The 11877-nt window shown below is 36.3% G+C and overlaps 1 protein-coding gene across 3 annotated transcripts in view; it reads right to left on the reverse strand.

Annotated features, from left to right (window-relative positions):
• Fa2h (Fatty acid 2-hydroxylase) overlaps nt 1–11877 on the reverse strand; it is a 61977-nt gene that overhangs the window by 22922 nt on the left and 27178 nt on the right. The window contains exon 1 of one of the 3 annotated variants that reach the window (XM_074173464.1): nt 8055–8210. The exons of 1 other annotated variant lie outside the window; for it this stretch is intronic. The gene's annotated coding sequence lies outside the window, so the exon portion shown is untranslated. Of the gene's footprint in view, nt 1–1741; nt 1880–8054; nt 8211–11877 lie in introns of those variants that run through there. One more of the 3 variants, XM_074173466.1, reaches the window with a different exon arrangement.

Raw genomic sequence — 11877 nt, forward strand, 5'->3', positions numbered from 1 at the left:
GGTTTATAGCGTTATATATGCTGGTTTCTGCCACTGATATGAATTTCATGCAGTGGTTCCCTACAGATTCATTAGGGGAGACAAATCTGTTGATCGTGGTGGCCATACTACTTCTCCCAATATAGTGCCGTGGAAAATGTTGATCCGAATCATCAGCATGATAGGGGTCACTTGAAATTTCAGTAGTAATATGAACTTCCGTTTAATTGTGATGATAATAATAATAACTTAACCTAACCACTCTGGCCTACTCATTTCGACGTAATTTCTGATCAAGGTAGAGTCCGAACAAATTGGCCCCTTCCAAAAAAAGGGTGTATTTCAGGGCGACCCCCCCCCCTCTTCATTGCATTTCATTATTGCCATACTCAGGGTATAACAATGGCACCGTTGAAAACCGGAGTCATAAAGTCACTCATTAGTTTCATATGGTTGATCTTGAAGCTCGTACTTCTGGAGAAAAGGATAGCTATCAGTCCTTGATATCAAAAATCACGGAAAAAATCGTGAACCACCATATCCTCAAGTATTTGAGAGGCTTTAATATCTTAAGCGAGCATCAATATGACTTTCGGAAAAAAGATCAACAGGCAACCTTCAAGGCGACTTTTGAGTTTGACAGAATGGTACGAGATGGAGTAAGTGAAGTCTTCAGGAGTTTGAATCTCCTTCTTTGCAAGGTCTACTTTTGACTGTACCCCTGTAGCAGGGGTCCGTGTGTTTCGCTCAATAATAGAGTGGCCTTCTCAAGCATTCGAGTTGTGTCTAGTGTATCGACTTAGATCTGGCCTGCGGAGAATCCAATTGGATTGATTTTTGAAGGCGAAGCAGCTCATGGGAAATCTAGAAGCATTTTTGCGTCCTACTGTGTCGTGGTATACAGGACATTCTAACGAAAACTTGACCCCCCCTCCTATAAGTCAGAAACAGACGTGCAATCGAAAATTTCAATGAACACGTCAATTTCAATTTCTAGAGGGATTTATTCTGATATGGAAATCATACCTGAAACTTTACCCCTCTGCGGTCAGAAATTACCCCCTATTTTTTTCAATGGCATTTCCCAAAATCGGGAATATCTTGCCAGGGGTGTATTTTAGGTATAGGACATTTTTCATGGATTCTATTATTTTTTTTTCGTAGTATCCAAAAATAATAGAATAGTGTATGGTTTCCATTCGAAAAAATCGTGTTTCATCAGTTTTCTCGATGTTATGTTTTAGGTGGAAATTTCCACCTAAAAATTCGATGGACCTGTTCGTGACTTGATGCTTAAGGTGTGATTCTGTGAAATTTCACATTTTCAACTGTTACTGTCTATGAGTTATGATGTTTTCGGTGTGGTGCTGTAACTGTCAAATTTTTCAGAAAAAAATCAATATCTCGAAAACTAACAAATTTGGGTATAGGCATTGTTATACAAAGTGGGCCTAAAATGTGCTGAGAAATTCAAAAATGTAATAAAATACAGGGTGTTCCCTTTGAAATAAGGAAGTTGCCCTCAACTTCCGGTATAACAGAAAGAGGAAGTTGAAAATATTTCAGTTGAGAAGGCCATTTTGTAAAACCCGCTACCACAAAATTTCATGTTTTTATTTTGAATCGTTCTCCATATATTCCTAACGAACGCTCGTCATGAAAGACCCTGTATGTATTGTTTCATAGCAATACTTTTGAAAAAGTTACCAGGTTTTCGTGACTCCAGCACTCTCAAAAAGACACTTCACAGAGAACTCCTCACCTTTTATACAACCACCTTTTTGAAACACGCCGTAGACATAACTATTCTAAATTCGTGGAACTGAGAATGAAGTACATATCGCGGCGATACTCAAATTGCGATTGTTGGAAAAGCGGTCATAAAAATACAATATCTACGAGTTACCTTCGTGTGGGATTTTGTTAAGTATGTAACTAATTTGAATAAGTCCGCATCTAATTATCAGTGTTTTTAATTAGTCCAGGATTGCTCTAATTACGTTTTATTGGAGTTGAATAGCGAAATATTGCATGATAATAAATGTAACAATCAGATAATATTTTACCATTGACTGTTATGTTAATAATTTTCACTGTAGTTAAAGTTTCTTTTTTGCGTAAAATTTTCCTGCAACATTGAATTTCTCCACTGAAAACCTCCTTCAACGATTAAATCTTCCATTGTCTTTAAACAAACAATTGTGAATATTAACAATCGACAAAGTGAGATGGGCTGTTTTTCCGGGTTTCGCTCCGTGTTCTGTGTTTTTGAGCCTCACAATGATTATTTCCACAACGTTTCGGCAAAGTCTCATTTGCCATCTTCTGGTACTGTCTGGGGGCGAAAATCTCTTGCAACTTTGATAGTTAGTCTGGAACATCGAAGAAAGGTTGGAAATTTTTCTCTCTTCTATAGATACTTTCACGGGAAGTGACTTGGCACATTTGCGGACTGCGGCTGCTCATCGTTTTGGTGTTCAACTCAGTACACTTCGATGAATATAGGGTTAGACCGTATATGCTAGACATGCCGACATCACACATAAATATATTATTATTTGGTCGAAAACAGTGTCTACCTTCTTCCTTAATCACATGGGCTACAGCATTAGCACAATCTTCTTTCCGTATCCGTTCCATTGCGAGTTCTGATAAACGTTGGACATCAGAAATTTTATATGTCACGTTTTCAAGAACTACGTTACTCTTAATTTGGGCCCAGATTAATTCTATCGGGTTTAACAGGCAATGGTGAGGAGGAAGTCTCAAAATGGTGATGACTTCAGCACGAGCTATTGTATCTACCACATGCTGGCGATATCTGTCACGATGCTGTTTATGCTGTTTAATGACACTCATAAGCTCGGCCTTAACCATGTCCTCGGAAAATGAAATTCCTTTTTGTCCTAACCAACTCTGCATGTCTGCTTTTCTGGTGGTCATAGTTGGCAGCTGTTCTACTAATCGGCTGTGATAAGAAGCGTTGTCCATTACTATGACCGAATTTGGCTCGACTCGTGAAGGAAGGGATTCAAACCATCCTTCAAAGCATTGGGCGTCTATGTCTTTGTGATAATCCCCCGTTTTTTTTTGGATAAAAAAATTAGTGCACTATCGTCTATAAAGCCATTCTCGCTACCTATATGGGCGACAATTAGTCGTTGCCCTTTACCCGTTGGTCCGCGTAACCCTGTTGATGAACCGTCCACAAATGCTTGACGATTACTAGTTACAGTAGTATCTTGCCAGATCGTAGATACTGTGTGACCAGCATTCACCCACGTTTCGTTCAGATAATAAATCTTTTTGTGAGCAGAACGCATTTCTCTAATAGAGCGAAGACATCTCCGTCGCCATGAGACTATATCTTCTCTTTCTATTAAGACAGATTTACGGGATCGTTTGGCATATACAAATTTTAAATCTTTTTTTATTATTTTTCTCAACTTCTCTTTGCTCATTTTTGGAATGAGATCATTATCTACCACGACAATGTACTTTTGGAGCTTGCACAATCCCAGTCACCTTTTTTCACGTACAATGCGTTCAATTGTCGACACGGATATTCCCATTGAAAATGAATACTGAGCTACAGCTTCCACTGTATTTTTTAAATTTTTGTACATTCTACAGACAATCTGTTTTTCTTCTAACCATATAAACTTCTGCTTTCTTTGTACATTACTTGGACCTGCTACGGCATCCATCTTAATACTATAAAAATAATAAAATTCAATCATATTATTCATCTATTTGTCAGTTGTTTACTTACCTCAAAAACTATTTCAAAGTTGATGTATTTTGAAAAACACATTATTGTGAGAATTTCACTAGAACAGATTAACAAATCCGCAACACGTGTTTTGCTGCACAGTAGCTTTTTCAAGCGTGTTCACTAACAAACTGAATTCTACATACATTGTGATTTATATATACTTTTTGAAATATTACTATCTACCTAGAAACTAATAATATTCTAGGAACTAATTAATGACAGTTACACTTGAGTTTAACGAACATTTATACCTGAGTTTAATGGCTAAGTCAATCAATTATCTCACAATAAAGTGTCAATGTGATTAAAATTTATGATAATGTATTTTGAAAAACAAGTATCGGTCAACTCTATCTTATATTTTAAAGTTAATAAATATAACAGTCTATTCAATAAATATAATAATATATTTAATAAATACAAAACAAAGTCACCTTCACATGAAACAGATCACACCACGCCTAAGCAGATAAGGACGCTTGATAATGAAGAAACCGAATGACCAGTTATGGCATTTTAAGGACGCAAATATAATAGGCCTGCGAAGTGTTGATCAGTTTACCGATGTTGTATTTAACGAACTGGTTCATCCTATCGATATGCAGAAGCTATCTTGTTACGGGGGGCAAATTTTATGGAATTATCTTACTTTTCAATTATTTACAATGGTGATGCATAGACAATAAAAATGACCCCGTTAAGAATTTAGTTCTAACATTTAACATTGTTGCCGTTAGGTCTCAGTTCAATTTGTATATGAGTTACCTTCAATTGAAAATTGTTATACTATAGATAGTCAACGGCAAATCAAGCAACCACTGATTTTTTCAGTTGAAACTTTTCCAAAGAGCTGCAGAATTCAGCAATTTTAACATCTGGTTGTGAAGTAAATCAGCAAGAAGTTAAGATAATCGTTAGTGATATTATATTTTCACTGGTCTGTAAAATAACACCTGAAGACTGGAAGATTTCAGAACAATACTCTGTATGACATATACTATTTCAAGTCCCATAGTTTGACTTCCTAGAAGAGCAATATAATTAATGAGAACGGTTGAAAAATAAACACAACATTTCTCTCTGTCGGTTCATTTGTTTCGAAGAAGGCGAGCAGTTTTTTCATCGATTATGATATTATCTCTATGTTGTCATTGTAGACCACACATACCTACATAGATACAGTTCCTGCTGAAATCATGCCATTTATTGATTCGTAAGGAAATCCATAAATGAGCGTTAGGTTTTTCTTTCTTTGTAAACAGCGAGCTGAGTTTTATTTCCGGTGCCAGTTTTTATTCGGGTTGGAACATCCGAAACACTTTGCCGATAGGAATACTACTCGTAATAATTTGGAAAATAAAAAACCGCCTCCCACATAAATCCTGGAGAGTGGGGTAATTTGATGAAATATCAGTTAAAATTTTAGAAAATCTCCCAGAATTTCCGGTCTATATCATTGCTTTCGACAATCTCAAAAATAATTGAAAAACTGGTTGAAAAGAGAATGCTTATATCATTGCTTATAATCATAGCATACTACACGAATCTCAATATGGATTCCAAAGCCATCTTCTCTTTTCTGGAAGATGTATACAGGGTGTAACATAAGTACGTTAAAATATTCAAGTGACGTAGTCCTGAGACAATTTCATGAAAAAAAGTCTATATGAACTTGATGCTTCGTTTCGGAGATACGGGGTGGATACGGGGTGTTGAAATTGATTTTTTTTCTTCGCTTTTTGAAAATGATTCTTGCAAAAAATAGGTTATTTGCACGAAATTCGATACCCGGGTTTTTTGACGTGGGAAATCATAATTTCGTATTAATTTTCATGTAACATCTAATGGGCGCTGCGTACGCTGTCATTATTTATTTCAAATTGTCACAACTTTTTTGACAGTAAACTTTTGGTACTTTTCATGAAAAAAACACCCTTTCCAAGTAAAAAAAGTACATTTCCTCAACAACGCTGGAGGTGATCGTTTTCGAGATATTTTCTAAAAATTAAACAAATCGTCAGCTGTGCGCCCAGATGAAACATCATGAAAACCCATAAAACGTTCTACCACATTACCATCTTTGACGTATCTAAAAACGATTGAAAGTTTTGATGTACAGGTAATATAGGTAGTTTCATCAATTTCCCATGCAAAAAAAGAAACACTTTCAATCTCCTTGCTTATATTTTCCTTAATAATATATGCCACAATGTCTATAAGCTCATTTTGGTTGGTTTTTGAGGTGCCCGAAAAAACGCTACCGTTTAAAAAAGTGCCAAATTGTGAATCATATTTGCCCCATAACATTAAAATTCCTTGTAACTGCCGCGATTAATCGAATCTTTGGTTTCATCGTGTCCACGAAAAGCTAATTCTTGGGAACCCAAATAAATCGTAATATCGATAAGCGTTTTTAAACTCGACCAATTTTCCCTAACCTGATTATTAAAAGAAATTATGGCCTCTTTTTGAACTGTATCTAAAGCTGTTGCTATATTTTGTTTGCTAAACAATTTTAATTTACAAGACGAAAATATATGCTCCTCAGATTTGAGATGTCTTGTAGAACGAGGTAAATTTTTTAAATCAGATTATCCTGTTTAAGACCACGTTTGGTATTCGGTTTGTACGAAAAATAAAAATACAATTTGGTTGAGGCCTTCCCAGAGTTTTAATAATGTAAAATTTATTATCATAAGATAAAGCCATGAAATTATTTGTCAGCAACCAATGGACTATATTGTCAGATTTTTTAATTTCGTCCAACTTATCCATAATAAATGAAAAAAAAACTTACCGAAAAGTGAAAACATGAAAACACATTGCAATTGAAAGAACACACTCTCAAAACACATTAAAAATATTACCAAAAAGCACTGCTGTAATACAATACTGCCTGTTTTATACACAAATAACAAATATTATCACGGCATCCCGTCCGAATAATTAAATAAAGAACAAACGCAGTTGTACATTAACGGAGACCAACTGGAGGCTAGCCTCATCTAACGCTACAATTTCTGCAACTAAAATTGCAAATCGGGACGTATGTCTATGACTGGATCGGTCTCGCATGTATATTTGACCACAAATTAGAAAACTACTATGTGATCAACAGTTTGATCAAAAATTAAGTAATGTTCAATTGGCTGCGTGGATTTCTTTTGAAAGAATTGTTTCGGAGTTTTTAGGGAACAAAAAGTAGAAAATTACGAAACACTTGTAGACGATTTACTTGAAAACTACTGCTTAATGGGATGTCGCATGTTTCTCAAAATCCATTTCTTGCACTCTCATTTGAATTTTTCCCCAGAAAATTTGGGTGCTGTCAGTGACGAACAAGGGAAAAGGTTCCACCAAGACATACCGACAATGGAGCAACGTTACCAAGGCAGATGAGATGCAGCAATGATGGGGGATTATTGTTGGTTCCTTATGAGAGAAAACGATGAAACATATGAACGAAAGTCAACATTTGCAAAAAGGTTATGCACAAAAATATATTGTTTTTTTCTTGTTTTGATCTTATATTATGTGAAAATTTATTATGTGGAAATTTTTATATGAAATAAACTATAACTCAAAACGTGATGGAAAATTTTTGAAGTTGAAGTCGCAGTCAGAATGCTTCAAACTCTCATGTAGAGCCATTATAATATTAGTCCCATTTTTTTCTTATTTGTTGGCTAGTGTAATTTATCAATGCTGTTGCCACAGCATTACCGCTTAACCAAAGAGGAAGGATTCAATATAGTGAATATTCAAAATTCCGATATGGGTTGATTTCCAAGGATTTCAAAAGATTGGGTTGAACCCATACCTCTTTACCAAAAAAATGGTTTGCGAATTTCTAATTGGTCTCAAATTAAAGTAACTACCCCTATGATCATTTACTCTTTGTGAGAAAGTTCTCCCCGATTGACCAACATAAGGTTTTGGGCAAGATTTGAAAAACTTGACCAACCGCCTAGCTGTGTTGAGGTTTTGTTAACTGTCTACTGAAAATGTCATAGTAAAGTGTCTCTTCAATACTTGGAATAAGTATTTTCATCAAATTTCGGCCAATTTCATAACATAGTTCTAGCGCAGATACAAAAATACAATCCTGACTTTCTCAGCAATTATATAAAGAATAATTTTTTCTTATGAACAGGTCCAGGCCCGATATAACATACCAATTGCACGCAAATTTGTACACGAGAAGAAGATATTTGAATCCACTTTTTGATTTAGGTTGATAAAATTATTCAACATTCCGGAACAATCTTCCGGATTATAAAGAATTCACAAAAAGCCTCACCTTACAGTTCCTCTTCAAATTTTCCAGACACGTTATATACACACTAACCTCGGTTTTTACATCGAAGATAATAAACTGAATTATCGACAAGGTGTGTTAGTTAGTCAACCGAATCCTTATCAGTTTCTAGCAAATACAACTATCTTCTTATCTTCACGGAATTATCTTCATATTATTTAACGGATTCATATATGGTATATCTCATCAAATCCATCAGATATCGATAGAAGTTTTGAAAAAATATTATTTTGATTGTTGAGATCCTCCTGGACGTTTTTAAAAAAGGAGATCAAAGAGGTAGTTTTTTTTGTTACAGCAGTTTAGTTGAACATCAGAGAAATTACAGATAAATTACACAGGCCAGCGATGAAAAAACTTTTTCACTTAAAAAACCTTATTATTCTGTTTTTTAAAGTGCCAAATCCAAATATGACACTCATTAAGCCGTATCATCTACCATTTTTTCACATTTGCACATCAATATTTTAAATTTTTTGATTTATTACAGATTTTAACACCTTTTATATACTATAAATGCTTCTAGCCTACAGAATGCACTCTCAAATGACCACTATAAATGGCGACAAAGCCGCCAACCTCCAGGAGAGTGCTGTGATTCTTATGGAAACTCACTTTCCAGGTTCTGTCTTTCCTGGAACGACGAACTGGACGGATGTACCAACAACACCCTCACAATACGTCTACTAGTACAGTAATTGATGAGAACAAAATAAGGTGGGCTATATCGGGCTTTTCCCCCTTCAAGTCACCAGGACCTGACGGTATAAGACCAGCCCTACTTCAGTGGGGACTGGACACTCTTATGCCGCACCTGGTTGGAATATTCAGAGCCTTTCTAGCTCTGAGGTATATTCCCAGTAAGTGGAGAGAAGTAAGAGTAGTATTTATACCCAAACCAGGTAGGATGGACTACACCACACCAAAAGCATTCCGACCAATTAGTCCCACATCGTTTTTCTAAAAACCATGGAGAGGCTATGTGAGCGGTATATAAGAGATGAAGTACTTCTTAACAACTCACTTCATCCAAATCAGCATGCATATACCCCGGGAAGTCTACTGATTCGGCCCTTCACCATGTGGTTGGCAGAATCGAGAGATCATTGGACAACAAAGAATCTACCCTGGGCATATTCAGAGATATCGAGGGAGCGTTTGATAAAACAACCTTTCCAACAATTACCGAGCAACTACACTCCAGGAATGTACCCCTGGTAGTAGGAGAATGGATACTCCAGATGCTCTCTAGTAGAGCAATAAGTATTAATGTAGAAGACATCACAGTGAAAGGACTGGTCATGAGGGGATGTCCACAGGGAGGGGTCTTATCGCCCCTTCTCTGAAACATAGTTCTGGATACCCTATATAATCACCTTAACAAAAATGAATTCTACATAATTGCACACGCAGATGACACAGTTATCTTGCAAACCAGCAAATTTGTAAACACACTGTGCGTAAAGCGCAGGATGGCTCAAATTAATAAAAACATGGTGCAAGGAATACTCACTGTCGATCAATCCCAAAAAGACTGAGATGGTCCTTTTCACCAGGAAAAGAAGTTTAACGGGCTTAAAACCTCCCGAAATCTTCAAAAGCACACTAAACTTTTCTGAAGAGGTGAAATACCTTGGTACTATCCTCGACAAGAAGCTAACATGGAACTCTCATTTACAGAGTAGAGCAAAAAGAGCATACGTGGCTTTTGAGCAATGTCGGAGGACAGTGGGACGCGCATGGGGTCTTTCACCCCGTGTGGTCATCTGGATCTACACTGCAATAATAAGACCTATGTTAACGTATAAAGCCATTGCATGAGGACCGAAAGTTCTACAAGCAACGGCCATCCAAAAATTATATCAAATACAGCTTGTTTAAACATCACAGGAGCCATGAGAACAACACCAACCGCGGCAATGGAATTAATCATGGGTCTGACCCCTCTGTGTGAATGGGACAGTAGAGCAAGGGACCAACATTGGTGCAGAAAGAACTGGCCTGTGAGGAGTCTTGAAAACCGGGGAGAAGAACATTCTCCGCAAAAACCTTATAGATCCTAAAAAAATTCACTTACCACTTCTACATATAAAGTCAGGCCTCATGAAACAGTTTGTAAAGGCATTGCCTAAAGATGGACCTTGTTTCAAGTACCTCTGTCAGAAATTTCCAAACCTTTCAGAGGCTAAATTTAAAGAAGGCGTCTTTGTAGGACCCGACATTCGAAAAATGATGTTCGACGTAAACTTTAAAACCACAATGACCATATATGAGAAAAAAGCATGGCTATCATTCAAGCAAGTTGTTACAAAATTCTTAGAAATGCAAAAGACCCAGAATATCGTACCATTGTAGCTAAAACTTTGAACTTATAAATAGGATGTTTGATGAGCCTGAAAGTCCACTTTTTTGAAATCATCTTGAACTTCCCGAAATTTGGGAGAATATTTGGAGGGTGAGGTTGAACCGTTCACCAAGAATTCAATTGAAGGAAAAACGTTCAAGGGCTGCTGGAAAATTAACATGATGGGAGAGATTATTTAACTTCCACAGATAATCCCAACCCCCCCATTTACCAAAGGTTGGGATAAAATGTCAGTGATAGTATGAATTTTATTGTATTCCAAACTATCTTCCAAACAACAACCGTACCTACAAAGCAAGCGTGAGGTTAAGTGTGAGGTTTTTAATTAAAAATCGACATATACTGTAAATATGGCCATATTCTCGTTATGAAAACTTCTTCAACTAAATACTAAATGTTTTTTGTTTCAGATCATTGCGCCGCGTTATATTTCAAAGGGTTGCGAGGAAATTGAGTGAATTTATATGTTTTAACTATATATGTACAGAGTGGCCAAATGAAAGTTTATTCAGCTCCTAAACATTATAATATTTCCCAAACGAATATTTTTATTTGGTGGAAGAAAAGGATACTAAACCAAAGTTGGAAGAAAACAGCTTTCCACTCACCAGCAAGAAGACTGAGATTCAGATTTATAAATTCAAAGACGCAAAGCCCGAAATCAAAAAACTCAAGTGATTTTTCAATAAGCCAAAAAAAATTAAATATCGATGAAAAGGGGTGTCAGCTTAATACTGCATAAGACTAATACAGTTTTAGTTTAAAATAAAAAATGCGCATTGCACATGACAATGGCGCTAGTTGGCAAATGACACCTAAGGGAAGTACGCCTACGGAAGCTTTTATCGACTTGGAATCACTATTCAATTCAAAAACCTTTGACGAACCCCTCAACGATTTTCTCATTTGAAGGGGGCAAATCCATTTAGACACATCTTCTATTGATGCAGACATGTCTGAAATAATAACCTGTTTTGCTCAACCAGCAATACCACACATGAACTTCAACCAATGGACAAGTCACTTATAAGTCCTTCTAGTATTTCTGGGACGAAGAAGTCTTGAAATACTGGGCTCTTCATCAGGGTAGAATTTGATGGCAACGCAAACAAACGTTAACAACATTTCAGATGAATGCGATGTGTCGTTGTGTCGATGTGCCGTTATGTCTAAATCCATTTCAAATAGATCCTATTCAACATATAAGTATTTTGGTTAGATTGACTCAATACCAAACGTCATTAGAGTTAGCACATTTAAGTCGTAGCTAGTATGAGTATAAAATCTCAACAATAATGAAAAAAGTAAACGGTTTTATTGAAAAAAAGATGATGATGTAGATAATGTACTGTGAACTAAAAAACAATTCGGTAGGTCCTAGGTAGCAGTCATCACACCACTCTCCTCAGCAATCTACGGTATTGATCAGATGAAGACATA

This window comes from Leptinotarsa decemlineata, unplaced genomic scaffold (assembly GCF_025532065.1).
Source record: "Leptinotarsa decemlineata unplaced genomic scaffold, Ldec_3_MD MMD2_tig00000251_RagTag_RagTag, whole genome shotgun sequence".
In the NCBI taxonomy this organism is placed as follows: Eukaryota; Metazoa; Arthropoda; class Insecta; order Coleoptera; family Chrysomelidae; genus Leptinotarsa; species Leptinotarsa decemlineata.